A 16,682-nucleotide genomic window follows, 5' to 3' on the forward strand; every position below is an offset into this window, starting at 1 on the left:
AAATAGGTACCCCCCACCATACAACCCTATTGACCATGACTTATTTTATTATGTTTCCAAGGTAATGCTGCATTTTAGACAGTGTCAAATAAATATATTTAAATAAATATATTATACCACAGATGGAAATGTCTTGTGCTTTCATCAGCGGGATCAATTGTTAGACAGTGCGAGCTATTCCTTTTCTGAACTTATCTTATATGACAAACAATTTGAGACTAGTTTGGTTGAAATTGGAGTAATTTTCAGTTGTTGACCCCTATTGGCCTTAAAATGTGACCTTTTTGACGACAGAAAAAATTTCAAAGGTTTGAACAGCTATGTGCTGCACATGATTTCTGTTAATATAAAGTACCGGTACATGTAAAGCCAGATTCAGAAAATATTAATTTTAAAGCTACAGTGTGCACTTTTTGAAGCATTCATTACCTGTACATTCTGTACTAGGCCTGGCATTATCGGGTAATTTTGTACCCGGTACCCCACCGCATTTTTGAGGCGGGTAACGGCACCAAATTTCAAAAAAAAACAAAAAAAAAATCCAATGCATTTTGAAATCATTAATAGACTATGACATGAATACAAATTATCAATTTTCATATTAAAAATACAAAATATCTTGAAATTTTTTTTATTTTTAGGTCAACCATGAATGATCCTGGCATTTAGGTCTAGGTCCAGGGACACTACAAAACCGAAAAAATAAAAAACTTTTTTTTTTTTTTTTTTAATTTCGGTACCGGGAGGGTATTTCCTACCGGGTAATGTAATCTCGGTGGTACCCGTTTACCCGACCGAAAATGCCAGCCTTATTCTGTACCTTGTATGGTAGTTATTTGCTTCAATAAATGAGTCTTGCATGGTTACTTCTTTTGAACTGAACTGAAGTTAACAATGGTACGGTAGTCTAAATGTGTTTTTCTTGTATCATAATAATTTGTAAAAGTTTTTTTGAATTTGCTTCCTCATTTGTCTGGAGAATTGTTTAAGCAGTGCTGACACCCTCTACTACTACTAGGAAAAAAGTTCATTTTTGTCCATAAAAAGGTCATATTTAAGGACAAATATAAAAAATATCAGTGTAAGGAAGACAATTTTGCAACCTGTAAGTTGATATACAGGGTGCTTCAAATATCATATAGGGTGAAAAAGTTATATTTTGTTGTGAAAAGTATATTTAAAATTTTGTTCCTCTCTTACTACCATAAAAACCTGTTCTGCAAAAACTGTTTTAGATGTGCCACTGTAATAACATTGTAGGCTTTTAAAAAGTAAACTTGTAATGATGAGTTATGTTACTAGAACTAGGATACTGTACAGGGTGTTCGAAAGTTGTACACAATTTTTATGATTTTTATGACATTGTCAGTCAAAACTTTTTTCTCCATGCCCATTGCCCAAATTTATACAAAAACCAATGATATTTGAATTCCTCATCAAATTTCCTTCAAAAAATGTTATCATTTACAGAAGTAGGGTAACTCCTTTGAGAAATATGACATTCTAAACATTTCGGAGCATAAATGCATACTTAGTACAGTAACGTATCTAAGTAAAGCCTAAAACTTGTGGTTGTCAGCAAGTGGTTCCCTTGAGTTTTTTTCCTATTTGAGTTCATTGTGTAAGCGTTAAATGTAAATGGCCCAGAAAACATAATACACATTCTAGATCTGTGGTGTTTTCTAGCCAGATTTCTGATGGTCATGATTGAAAATATATTTCCTAACAAACTTCATGCACAATGTGCATATATACACAGCCAACTTCTCAATTATGGTGTACAACCATTGCCGACTACCACCTGGTTGTACACCTGGTGTACAACCAGGTGTACAACCAGGTTGGTGGTACACCAGGTGTACCACCAATCGTGGCCCACCTGGTGTACCAGTGCAATGAGCACTCCATTGCAACGGTACACCTGGTGTACCACCGCTTTGTTGCACACCAGGTGTACAACCAGGTGTACAACCAGGTGGGCCACCTAGTGTATCCCATAACAGTGGTACACCAGGTGGTACACCAAATGAAGGAAAACCTGGTGTACCACCATTGCCGAGTACCACCTGGTTATACACCTGGTGTACAACCAGGTTTACAACCAAAATAAGGTGCGATGGTGGTACACCCGGTGGTACACCACTGCGGCGATCTCGCTGTCTGCAGCTGAAGAATGTGTTCGTGTGCGTGACGTTACCATGGGGATAAAATTCCAGCAGAAAAAAAATGTCCGGCGTCTCAAGTTCATCACACGGAAACGTGCGGAAAGAGCACCATTTAAGCGGAAAATTGTAAGTTGTGATATATTTTCTAGTGAATTTTTTATTCTTTATATGGTAGAGATTGTTGAAATGGAGAAATAACAACAATCAATTGAGGATTTTGCGTGTTACCGTCAGTGTGTGTGAGGTACGTTTTTAAGCTTCCCTGCTTTCGTATTTTAAGCTTTCAATTTCATCAATCCACAAAGTTGAAGTACGCACTGTCATGCATGCATGACTGTAGAAATTGCACGAAATATAGGAATTCTGTTAGTGAATAAAATATTAATTTATTGTTCATTATTACTATATTGTCTACGGAAATAAAAGTTCGTATTGTCGTGACTCGTGTTTGTCATCAGATTCAGTATCAACATGATCATCATGACATGAGACATGATTTGACTCTGAGTTGACTCATTATAATCCCAACGCATGAACCATGTCATGAACGTAAACAAAAACAAAATACAGTTTTGTTAGATAATTATTTTATCAATAAAATTGAATTGACGAAGCCTAAGCTTGACCTGCTTGGACGGTATATATGCCAGGCAAACACATTTGCTAGTCAGCCAAATTCGCCGACAATGTCAATGCATTTTTACATAGAAATTTAAAACAACTGGCGAAGAAAGAAACCTACATAAATATGTTTTCTATACTTCACTTGACCCAAATATATGATTTTTTATGGTGATAAGTCACTCGCTTTACATGGAATTTTAGAGGATTTTGATAGCAGTTCCATTAAAAAAGCTGCTATCATCATGAGACTAAGATCTAGAAACCCCCCCGAAATGCCGTTTTGGGGAATTTTGCTAGCTGAATCTTTTTGACATTGTTTGATGAAAGTCAATCTTTGACCAGATGTAACTTTGCTACGGAAAGTGCTATGAAAAAAAGGTTTTCATTTTTGGCTTTGTTTACTCAAGGGCTTTAATTTGATATATAAAATGATGCAGTTTGATGGCAAATTTGAATTCACCTAGCATACCTACTTGGTACCACGCTGTAAAATTAATGATCTTTTTGCAATTAATTGTGGATCATCATCATGGGATGATATGCATTTAGATTTTAGTTAAATTAGTTTCTAATATTATTGCTCGAGAAGTCTAGCCAAGAATTTGCTCACCAATAGCTTCACATTCTACGCTAGATGCATTCAAAAACTTTCTTCACTTTTAAGTTTTGGCGTGCTCCGTGCAGGCTTAGTTCCGTCAATGAATAATTTTCTTGAGTCTGTGTAGTTGGAAGGGGGGTCATAAATTTTTTTCGACTCGCGATTGGGGGGTCGTAAAAAATTTTGCCCTCGATGGGGGGGTCATAAAATTGACTCCGCCACCGACATATTTGGGACCCCCATCGAAAGAAAATGCCAGCCCCCTTGGGTATGGTACATACCAAGGGTGAAAATAAGTGGGAGACGGGAGCCGTTTAGCCCCCAGAAACCCTGAAATGGCCACTGGTCCCATCTTTTAAGCTGACCAGCATGCAGACACTTTTCTTCAGAAACTGGCCCCTGGTCACTATACACAGAAATTCAATTCCATTGCCATTAATGCATGATGAACTTATCCAGAACAAATATTGGCCCCTTGTGAAAAGAAGTGGCCCCTGGTCAGCCCTCGAATTAACCCACGCCTGGTTCATCATTTTCTTATTTTCACCCTTAATTGGTCCCGGTACACACTTGTATCTGACTGCGGGCACACATGAGCAAGTGTTTTATTGGTACCTGTAACTGGTGCGCAAAAAATTTGTGTTTGCGAGTATGCACAAACATGCCAAAAGCGTTTACGCATGCACACCGAAAACAAAAGTGCATGTCCATAAACACTAACTAATGAACGGCTGCAAGCATATACCTGTAGACACATAAGTACTTGCCCATCACTTTCTCATGCGTCCGTGTGCGTTGCCTTAAAAACAATGAACATGTGCCTGCAAACGCAAGTTTATACCCATAAACATTCGAAACCAGAAGTGCCTACCCATAAACACACATTTTTTTACAAAGTAAAAAAAAAAGACTTTTACTTGACACTACTTGACAAGTTTCCGCCTCACATGCTCATGACCACCATTTTCAGTCATTTAAGTTTAGATTTGAAGTGCATTTTTCAGTCATGACTGTAGTTGTTAATTTGTTTTGGGAGAGTTATCCATTGGGGAATGGGGAGGGGGCTCTAAGGCTATGGAAGTCAATTCCCAGTTTCCCATTACCTAACCCGGTCCTGGAAAATTGCCGGTCAAATAATTATAATTCATTATTTCCAAATATTTCATTATTTGGATATTTTGCCAAGTTTTAGAGAAACAAAAACTATTTGACCGTATTCCTCATCAAGAAAAACATACCAGTACACCTTTTTATGGATAATTTTCAGGTTATTTTGAGGTCATCTTAGAATTTAGAGCCAATTTTTTGAAAGGTCATTTTGGGGTCATCTGAGGTCACCCAGTCATCTGAGGTCAAATTACTAAAAACTGTTGTATGGTCACGAAACTTGGTGGGTACAGTCAACATTTACAGCTAAATTTTTGGAAGGTCATTTCAGGGTCATCCGAGGTTACCCAGGGGTCATCTGAGGTCAAATTACTGAAAACTTGTATGGACATGCAACTTGGTGGGTACAGTCAACGTTTAGAGCCATTTTTTTTCATATATCCTACCTCCAAATTACCTCAACATCTTTTTATTACATGTATTATGAAATTAGAGTGAATATGATTAAAATGTTAAGGGGTACTACACCCATTTTATTGAACACTGTGACCTAAGACCTGAATAGGAAAAAAATATTTGTATTTATGCATCATTATCATCATCATTAATATTTTTATCTATCATCTCTTTAAATCAAACAGGTGCATCCCTGAGGTCAACTCTTCCTTGGTCGCCTTATTATCTTAACTAGTGGTCAAATGCTGACATCTGCTGGGCCAGTTTTTTTTACCTGGCTGGCTGGCAAACTCGATCAGTATGGTTATTTGTCACTTCTGTACAACAACTCGACAATATATTCTCCTTTGGTAAAAAGTAAGTGAATCGTATTTAAAAAATGTTATAAAAGGCCAAAAAAAACAAAACAAGGTTTGTCTCAAATCTTGCGAGTGCGTTTGTAAAATAGCATGATTTGACAAAAAGAAATGCGGAAATTTTTTATTTCAAAAAAAAAATGTTTAGTTTTTCCAGAAAAATCGGCGAAAATCAGACTTTTTCTCAAAATACCATGAAAAAAGTCAGGAATAAAAAAATAATAAAAAAAAAATCGCATTTGTTTTTAAATTTCTTGTGAGCTTTGAGACAAACCTTTTTTTTTTGGCCTAATTGAAGCAAAAATAAGATGCTTGATTTTGGACATGTGAAATATTTTAGTGTGGTACGGTACGGTACGGTACTAATAAATGACGATGATGATCCAGACAATTTTCTCTCAATCTCTTTCAGATTTACTCTGGTCTATAATGGCACTCCAGTGGAGAAATGGATGGTGAAGTAACATGGTCTGAAGAAAGTATATTGAAGAACTACATGTAGAGTAATAACACCAACAGCCCGGGACAAAAAGGCAGACAGGTACATGTAATAGTTTTTTTGTTTGCACCTGGTCCCATCTGAACCCAAGCATGTCTCTGCTGGCAAATCACACCAACTGAATGCATGCAAATGATTTATATCAGTCTTTTTTTTATGCCTCCACCGCGAGGCATACTGTTTTTGCAATTTCCGTGCTTCCATGCTTCCGTCCGTCCGTCCGGATGCTGTATCTCGGGCATGGATGGGAGGATTGACTTCAGATTTTCAGGATAGGTGGGTCATGGTCAAAAACTCTGGATACTTTTTTTGGGTGGGGTTCAAGGTCATATACTGAGGTCAAAGGTCATTTGAGGTCAAACAAGGTAAACTTGTAAATGGCCATGCGTTTTGAATTGGGCCAGTAAATAGGTGGAGATGTTACATGCGCGCGACATTTTAGGGTTCATCTTTTTAATTTTCTCAGTTAATATGCAGCCTATGTAGTTAAATTTGGTGTCAAATTAAAGCTTGTGATGAGACCAATACAGTAAACCTTAAAAAAGTTGTAAGAAGTTATTAACATTTGAATAATTTGCATCTAATTAGCATAATGTGCGGGGTGGAGGAGGATCAGGAGGAGGAGGATCAGGAGGAGCAAATTTAATAAAAGTGACCCCAGGGGTCATATGATGCAAGAGGTCCATTTCTTTTTTCACATTTTTATAATTCACTTTAAACTGCATACTATAAGACCATACAATCATATTCCAGGTAATTTAGTTTGCTTTGAGAAGCAATTTTGCATATTTTATTTTCCGTTCGGGTTACACATTGAAGTCAATGGGAAAATATGCCTTGAAAGAGGCTGGCGCAAAATCATTTTAATTTTATTGAACCCTATGATGTTATATATGTATTTAAAGCTCTGACTGAGAGGAATTCAAGTATGGAACTTTTTAAATATGGGGTGAAGCTAACCTTTTTTTAATTTGTCAAATTTTACATTTTTTCCCTAAAATATTCGGTATTTTCAGTTTCATAGCTCCTTAGTGTTACACCCTGTGTCATTTTAATGTGCATTTTTGGATTCCTTGGTTCATTTGCAGCCAGAAAATGTATACTTTTATATATGTTGGGTGTAGTATGTGGAAGATATTCATATCCAAACAAAAAAACATGCAATTTTCATCTCGCGAAAACATGTAACGCATTACCGGCCCAACTCAAAACACATGGCCAAATTTGGTCTCATATGAACAGTTCAAATCCTATTGCAACCAAACTCATATATTGACAGTGATTAAAGGTCATATACAGAGGTCAAAGGTCATTTGAGGTCAACGTGTAAAATACCATTATTTTGAGACTTTTGGTTAAAATTTGGTCTCATATGAACAGTTTAAATCCTAATGCAACCAATCTTGGGTCATAGCTGCACTATGGAAACCCTCATTTATTTATCGGGGGACCTTTTTTATAATTTGTTTGATAATTTGACCATTTTCCTTATTTACCTCTTTTCTCGGAGGCTAGGGGTCGCACGTTCCTCAAACTTGGTGGGTGGGTGCATCTTGACGACAGGCAGAACAAGTTTGTACTGGTTAGTGGGTCAAGGTCACCTGAGGTCATCTGAGGTCAAATTAGCAAAAACTGTCGTATGGGCATGAAACTTGGTAGGTACAGTCAACATTTAGAGCCAAATTTTTGAAAGGTCATTTTGGGGTCATCTGAGGTCAAATTAGTAAAAACTGTCATGTAGACATGAAACTTGGTGGGTACAGTCAACATTTAGAGCCAAATTTTTGGAAGGTCATTTTGGGGTCAACCAGGGTCATCCAGGGGTCATCTAAGGTCAAATTAGTACAAACTGTTGTATCGGCATGAAACGTGGTGGGTACAGTCTACATTTAGAGTCAAATTTTTAGAAAGTCATTTCGGGGTCATCTAAGGTCACCCAGGGGTTATCTGAGGTCTAATTACTAAAAACTGTCGTATGGGTATGACACTTGGTGGTTACGGTCAACATTTAAAGTCAAATTTTTGGAAGGTCATTGCAGGGTCATCTGAGGTCACCCATGGGTCATCTGAGGTCAAATTACTAAAAACTGTCACATGGGCATGAAACTTGGTGGGTACAGTCATCTGAGGTCACTCAGGGGTCATCTGAGGTCAAATGACTAAAAACTGTCGTATGGGCATGAACCTTGATACATGAAGGTACAGTCAACATTTTTGGAAGGTCATTTCGGGGTCACTAGGGGTCAAATTAGTAAAAACTCTTGGATGGGCATGAGACTTGGTGGGTGCAGTCATCATCAGCCAGGTAATTGTCCCCAGCCGAGACCCATCAAAATTTAGGGGTCAAAGGTTAAATTTCAATATTGGTCCAATCAAGCTCAAATTGAACAGGAAAATCGCCATGGGTTGTTGCAGGTTCATTTACTTCTACCAAAAGCAATTGTAAAAGCAGGCGGTGGCGAAAGCAGGCGAGACTCGTGGTTCGAGAACCGCCTTGTGGTTCATCACAATTCATTTTAGTTCATCCTAGTTCATTTTGGCCCCGATTTTGGCTCATAATGAACCCGGATGAACATAAATGAACTGGGCTATTGAACCATGAACCAAGGTGGACTGGGATGAACCAAACTAAACATGTTCATCGCAATCGCAATTCATCTTGGTTCATCCTGGTTCATCTTAATTGCTTTCAGTTCATCCCAATTCATTTGGTTTATCATATTTATTTCAAGGTATCCCAGTTGGTTTTTCTAGTTCATCCCAGTTCATTTTAGTTTTCGTAGTCCATCCTGGTCCATCCAGGATTAACCGTAAGCTGAACTGGGATGAACCAAAATAAACTAGTTTGGTTCATCCAAGTTCATTTTGGTTCCTACCAGGTCAGATTGGTGCATCTCATTAATTTGGGTTCATCCCGCTCATTTAGGCTCATCCTTTCAGTTCATATTGATCTGGAATGAATACAAATGAACTGTGATGAATTGTGTTATTGAACTATAATGAACTGAGGTGAACTGGGCATGGATGAACCAAAATGAATTCAGATAAACCAGGATTAAACAAAATGAAGCAGGATGAACCACAATGAACTGGGATGGACTGCCAGATGAACCAAAATGAACTAAGATGAACTAGTTCATCCTAATTCATCTCGGTTCAGTTTGGTTCATATCAATTTGTTTCAGTTCATCGATCCTGATTCATTTGGTTTATGATGGTTCATTTCAAGGTATCCCAGTTCAATTTGTTTTTCCTAGTTCATCTCAGCCCATCCAAGTTAACTTTGGATCATCCCCAGGGCTCTCCCCAGTTCATTTTGGCTCATTCCATCAGTTCATAATGAAATGAGATGAACCAGGATGAACAGAGATGAAATGGGTTATTGAACCATGAGTTCACTTTGGTTCATATTAGTTCAGTTTGATTCATCCCGTTTCATTGTAGTTCATGCCATCAGTTCATCATGAACTGGAACGAACAGAAAGAAATGAACCGGGATGAGCGAGTTATTGGCTTGATGTTGAGCTAATTCTACCTGATCAAAAAAGTAAATTGTGGATCAAGCCACTATTTTTATAACATAAATGTATCTGAAAGAGTCAATTTCATTTGTTCAGTTTTTTTTAATTTAATGTTGCAAACACCTCCTGTTTTACACAATCAGTTCAATTCTTGAAACATCGTTTTGTTTTTTATTGTTCATTTCAGGTTCACCTTGTCTACTTCAACATTTAAATACAACTTTGAAATCATCAGTATCATCCTGGACTCCCTGAGTGCTGGTATAATGTATCTTGCACCAAACATTTAACAACAATGAACTTATAGCAATGACACTATGACCGTCTGCAGGAGCAATATATGTTTTTATCATATTTTCTATGTCAACTATTTCACCCACTGTGCACACTGCTCTGAACTTCAACACTTGCAGTGCACATTTTGTTGATCACACTTTAGCTCCATATTTGTTGGGTTGGCGTTTTCAAAACAATGAAGTTATTGGACCAGATGACTTTCACTGCATCCATGCATCCAGTTAATTAGGGACCATTCACAAACACTTGTTAGGGGGGGCCTGATGCAAAAAAGTTTCATCACAAAAAATTTTCAGGCCCCCCCTTTCAGATCTCCGAAATTTCAGCCCCCCCCCCTTTTTTGACATGAAAATTATCGGTCAACCCCCCATAGAAATGCAATTTTCCCAGGAAAATTTGTGGTAATTTTTTCAGGCCCCCCCCTAGGAGAGTCAAAACTTTTAAGGCCTCCTTTTTGCATCAGCCCCCCCCCCTAACAAGTGTTAGATGTTGAAATTTGTTGACAACACAACAGAAACCACTGTAATGACTGTATGCATATGATGTTTTTTTGTGTGATCTATATTTTTTGCTTCATGTGTTGCTGGGCATTGTTCCCTGCATTCTTAAAATTATCCAGTCAAAATGTGACTAGAATTAGAACAAGATCTCACAGGATTTTCTAGTCAAATTTGACTCAACTCTGATCACATTGACCAGGTTTTGTGTCAAATTTGACTAGAAAATCCTAAGACTATTCTGTGACATCTTATTATACTTGATTCTAGTCAAATTTTACAAAATCTTTTTAGAGTGTGGTCTGATCTGGCAGTCAAACACAGTGGCGGCACCAGGGGGGGGTATAGTGAATTTCAGTATATCTTTGAAAATCAGTGACATCAACATGGTGTTTCATACATGCAAGTAGACAATGTATTTAATGTGTGTGGGGGTGGGTGTATGACTGGGTTTTGAGCCAAAGACTCTCATTGTGAAGCCGAGTCACCGGCAATATAGCTTTGAAGTTCAGCATGTTTTGCGTTTATAGCTCATCGTCACTTGGTGTGTGACACACTTTTACGCGTGCCATCCATCAATGTGCTGTAATGTACACACGTAAAAACCACACTAAGGAATTGCATTCTGAATAGGAAGAATGGCTTTCTGGTGTCAAATAATAGATTTTTTGAAATTTATGATATATTCAAATGTTACAGCAAATTCTTAAAAATGTATATTTTTCATATTAACAATCCTCGAAGTAAAATTTAAATCTAATGCTATTAATACCAGTAAAGTGTATGTAGCTGGGAGGAAAAGCTGGTTATCATTTAAAGATTTTGACTTTTAGTATTAAAGATGCATTTTTTCCAAAAAAGATAAGCGACTATCTTCAATACGAAAGGTCAACATTTTGAAATGAGCGTTGGCTTTTCCTCCCAGCTACATACACTTAAAGTGCATATCAGTAGATTTATACATTTTACTTTGAGGACTGTTATATGAAAAATAAAAAAATATAATTTTTTTAATAAATTGCCAAAATGTGTTTTATATCGCCAATTTAAAAAAAATCAAAATTACTTGATATCAGGACATTTCTTATCAGAATGTAATTTGATATGTCCAATGTGCACGCATGTCCCACAAAAATACTGTGCAAAAATTTAGCATTTTTCAACCATTTTTAGTGAACATTGCTCAAAGTTGTTCAAGATAAAAAAAATTAAAAAAAGGGCAAATAGTTAATTCTCGATCATGAGAGGATGTACATTCTGTGTCAGCGTACTTTTCATTGAATAACACGATCGAGCGACCTACATCCCAGAACCTTGACCTTGCCTACCAACAACAGTGTGATTGGTCAATGCAAATACCTGTTGCAAATACCAAGTTAGCTCTCATGATCGAGAATTAAATATTTTGTCTATACATAATTTTTGGTTAAAAATAATAATAAAAAAAGTATTCCTCTTATTTGAAGGATTTGAAACTATGATATTTTGACCTGTACAACGTACCGAAAGCAAAATGGAAAGCAATGGTCAATTTTTTGAGCCTACAGGATAAACAACAGAAAAGACTCAAATTGTTTTTCATGTAAAAAATAAATGCAAATAGTTTACACTGATCCAACATGCATCGTAACCTAGGAAATATCTGCAATCTGGGAATTTTTTAGTTCTTGTCCCCTGTAGGCCTTAGAATGTGACCTTGGCCTTTTTGCTCATAACTTCAGAATGGCAGGGGCCTACGTCACATGTAAGTCAAACTCTACCTGTTTTAATCCTTGGGATGAGAGGAATTCTTTCGTATGTTTTCAAACCAATTTTGAACAACTTTGAAATTTGACCCTTGTGTAGAACAGGATTTTGTTACCTACGTTGCCTATTATTCAAGGCATATATGTAATGAGGTAGCTTTAGCGAGGGGGTGGGGTACAGGATAACGCTTGGGTCATCTGGCGGTATTGTAATATGATGTGCGTGTAATATTGGTCCTGAGAATGGTCTCCTTGATGTCTATGGTCTACTCTTAGTACACCGCTAAAATGGCATAAAATGTATACGCCACTGGGTTGCACCTGGTTATGCACAATCACATTGCAATGGTAATTTTAGTCCTGCAAAAAATCAGCCGCAGTCAGTGGCGTAACTGCGGGGGGGGGGGACCTTTTTGGGCCGCTATATCGATCGAGCAACTTTTAGTCTAGATCAATATTTGCAGGCATCATATCGAAACATTTAAATCAGTATGAAAATGATGTGCACGCCATATGTAAAAAGGTTTTGAAAACCTTGTGCATCAAAATATTGCAGAAACTCCTCGCACATTTCAAGTGCGGCCTGTGGGCACTAAGTTGTTATTTAATGTTGTATGATGTATTCATTGTAATTGTGTAATTGTAAACACACTACTGCATCAGGGGCTGTGCAATAATTATGTGTACCCCGGGGTAGTGAATTCTCAAAATGGTCTGCCAACCAAAAATTGCTTTCCCCCCTTTGACGTGACAAAAAACGTATGCCCCTCCCTGAAGTTTGACATGCATTCCAAAAATCTTTGGTTCCTCCTTTTACACATGCAAGATTTGGGGGAACCCAAATTTAAAACCTTAAAATTGTTATAATAATACGAGCGCAGCTGGCACAAAATTTTGCATATTTTAATGTGTTCGTAATATTTTCCTACACCTTGTTTGGGCGTCATATAGAAACGGTGCCAAAAACGTCTGTGCCAAAAATCGCTTGCTCCCCCCACCCTTTCGACCTGCAAAAATTGCTTGACCCCCACCCTTTTCAACCTGCCAAAAAATGCTCCCCTCCCCCAAAACATTTTACCCCCATAATTCACCACCTCGGGATACACATAATTATTGCATCACCCCTCAGCCCGGGCCCTCAGCACTGTCATCCCCTGAAATGATGATGATCGGCCTGTCGAATTCAACAACTGCCATAATGTCGAACTCGTGTCGTACTTTACCCCCGACTTTACCCTTCGATTTCGGTTAATAAATGTACGTTATGGACATGACAAATCGTATAAAAATAAGTCCATTTCCTCATAATTCATTATAGTTGCAATTTTGACAGTATTAGCTTGCCCACATCATAAAAATGCCTATTAAAAGTTGAAAACTTGACATTTATAATAGACCCATCGCGCGAATCTCGACGTCTTTGCTATAAACGATCTTTTACTAAAAGTTTGAGCTGTATGACCGACTCGGGTCAGGATGATGGCGATGGCGAAAATTGCGTATATCTATTTACCCGTTTTATCAATTAATACAGTTGTATTTTTTACCAAAATTACACGAAAGTGTGGCTCAGTTTCGCAGCATTATATATCTTGAGAAGTTTTCCAACCGGGTTTTCCAACAACATCAACACTGTCTTACTACTGTACTGGGGATCGCCATTCGGATTGTTGAATATCCGAGCGAGTTTCCAGTTCGTTTTTATACTTTCATGCACTATCTTGAATTAGGGTCAATTTCTGGAAAAGTCAGGCGGCGGATGACATGATCGAGCCGGCAACTTGTGAAACCACCCGGCCGTATGGCATTTTCCAATATAGTCGGTTAGTTTTGTGGGGTTCATTATCGAACCCCAACGGTTTTAGCTTGTATTTATATTATTTATCAACATAGGCCTATTTGTTTGTGATATTTCAAGCGTTTTAAAATTTCAAAATAATCCCATTCAATTACACGGTTGACGATGAAAATTTACTGAATTTAGAGAATGCAATGCGGCCACCACCTGGGAAAAGTGTCGATCTCGGATAAAAATCATATTGATAGATATTGAAATTGTGTACACATAGTCATTGTTTGATTACTTTAGTGTATTATTTAGAAACAAAAAACCTCGATTCGATGTTTAAAAATGTGATTATTTTGTATGAATTGCGATGACTGTTTATGATATAATAAAATACCACAATAAACTATTCAATTTGTCAACGTGAACTTTTTATTACGTCTCTCGTTTACTAAGTTCAAAACAATACGATATAATATCATTACAAATAACCGTGGCTACTGAGGATGATGTTATAAAATCCTAAAATCACCGCGCTCGCAATCAAGGATACAACCTGGTGTACCACCGCTTTGGTGGACAACCAAAGCGGTGGTACACCAGGATATAACCGTTGCCACCAGGTTGTACTCGGCAATGGGCTACCTACGGATTTGCTGTCGCCAATTCGGTGCTTAGCACCGGTGGTACACCAGGTTATATCCTGGATATAACCTGGTGTACCACCAATGAGAAGTTGGATGTGTAGTCTTATTACAATGTACTGTTACTGCAATGTGGTGGGTTTGAAATTGACAGACTGCATGGTGTGGGTGGACTTGATAAAATTTATAGGTGCAGTGTGATCTATTGATAGTACACATTTACTTGTACTGTGTGTCAATACCTGAACAATTCATGGTCCCACACAAATTTGTTATCGCGACCTGTTGTTGAAATTGTACAACACTAACAGCAGTGTATACATGTTTACCTGTCTTCTTGTTATCTGATGTCAGCTGCTTGTTAGGTACAATGTTTACCGTAGGCATGATTTTCTTATTGATAACGGGAATATTATCCTGTCAAAGATCATGTTGTAGAATCTGTGTTTGATACCTGTAGGCAATGATTGAACATTTCAGAATAAATCTTTACCATTGAGGCCTGTTTATGATTTCAGACAGATGACCCAATATATGAAGATGATGTGCACCTAACACCTGCAAGATGAAAGAACTATGATCCAATGTATTATAGTTGATACATGTGTAGTACATCTATTGAGTTTTGTGGAAAACACTCAGGTTATGGAAATTGGAATTACACGGTTAAAACATTTAGAGCTGCTTTTAAATGGTAAAGTTGCATATACATTAGTTGATGTCCCATTGCACAGATATGTACAACAGTTTGTAGTATGGAGATAATAATCAGTTCCTTATTCTAGGATATATTATGAATAGATTCATAGCTGTGTTGTTATTCCTGCGAGCAGACACTTCCACTGTGACGTCATCATCCACTCTTCTTCATCTCTTAAAGTACTGTGAATCTCTTGGGCTTATTTGCCCATCTTTGTCCCTATGCATGTAATGCAAAAATGAAAACAAGAATATAGTTGGGTTCAGCATGCGTGTAGACATCTCAATTGGTGATTCAAAGCATATAATGCTGTATTCATGATTGCCTAATGAAATATGATGTTTTCTGGGATGAACACTGAATAGACATAAAGTATTCATGACTGAATGATAGTTACATGTGCCTAGTGTGCAATGTTAGGAACTTAGCTTTATTGTAAAAGTATTACTACTTTCCTTTTCATTTTCTAATGTTGCGAATTCAAAAAAACCATGTTTGTCTTGTATAGCCTATATTGTAATCTATGCTGTAAAGAGCTTTGCCAGTGAATTGATTTTATGACATTATAATATGCTTTTAAAAATTCTAATTAGGAATGCAAATTTGAATCTGCAGTTTTTTAGAAACGATGATGTGGATGACATTTACAGGATGCTCTCATTCGAAGTGTTTTGTTTTCGTTCAACAATTTTGTTTTGCCAATGGAGTGCAATCATTACAGGTGTTTGTTCAGCTTAGTGATTTAACCATTGTTTTGATAAATTTCTTAATGTATTGCGTAAAGGGTACAATGTGTTTCAATACTGCAAATGTTGAGGTATGTGTATTAATTTTAAAAGTTATCAGGTCAATTATGCAGGTAATCCGTGTTTACGTCTTTTTGAAATTTAAAACTAGTCTCACAACAAAGAAATTTAACATAACTTCATTTTTGTCAATCATCCAGTTACATTTAGATGCTTTTAACAGTGATCAGCCAAATAAAACAGTATTATTATTTAGAACATAATAATAGTTAAGTAACACAAATTTAATGTCTTGCCTGTTTCTGATCCCAAAAGAGGCAAGATTCATTTTATTTTTTAAATTAATAATTAACAATAGCATACCATATTGGTACTTTCGGAAGAAAGGTTAAGTACATGTATTTTGAAGCTAACTTACTTTTTACTGATTATTATTTAATGCTTGTACAAAATATTGAAATATTTTCTCATTTCTTTCATAAGAATGTTTTATGTAATAATGTAATTTAAGATATTAAAAAACATGGATTTCTAAATAAATAAAGAGTAACATTTGACCTAAAAAAAAAAGTCAAAATCAAAATGACATTTATTTTAGGAAATGAGCTCTAGTTGGTTAGCTTGGTTGCTGAAATGGTTAATCCTTGACTTGAATATAAAGTTAACTACATGTACATCTACACATTCAAAGTTGTAGGCCTACATCATGTATAGTGTATACAGAGTGAGGCAAAATGATCTGTACGCAACAAAAATTGTACATATTTTAGGCGAAGACACTGGTCATCATAAAGCAACCACATATATTGCGGACATGGTAAAGGAAGCCAAGATATATTCATACAATATTGATTCTACTCCTCAGGTGTATTCCAAGTGTAATTACTACTGCACCCATTTGTTTCTTGTCATAATAACGATGCACTATCACGTTTAAGCAA

General features: G+C 36.8%; 1 protein-coding gene and 1 long non-coding RNA gene across 2 annotated transcripts in view; both read left to right on the forward strand.

Moving 5' to 3' along the window:
* LOC140149974 (uncharacterized) overlaps positions 1-16,682 on the forward strand; it is a 176,032-nt gene that overhangs the window by 4,894 nt on the left and 154,456 nt on the right.
* LOC140149962 (uncharacterized) lies at positions 1,969-13,113 on the forward strand. The gene is made up of 4 exons (XR_011858787.1): positions 1,969-2,291; positions 5,136-5,307; positions 5,719-5,847; positions 9,514-13,113. It is a non-coding gene; the product is annotated as an uncharacterized lncRNA (long non-coding RNA).

This window comes from Amphiura filiformis, chromosome 1 (genome assembly GCF_039555335.1).
Source record: "Amphiura filiformis chromosome 1, Afil_fr2py, whole genome shotgun sequence".
NCBI lineage: Eukaryota > Metazoa > Echinodermata > Ophiuroidea > Amphilepidida > Amphiuridae > Amphiura > Amphiura filiformis.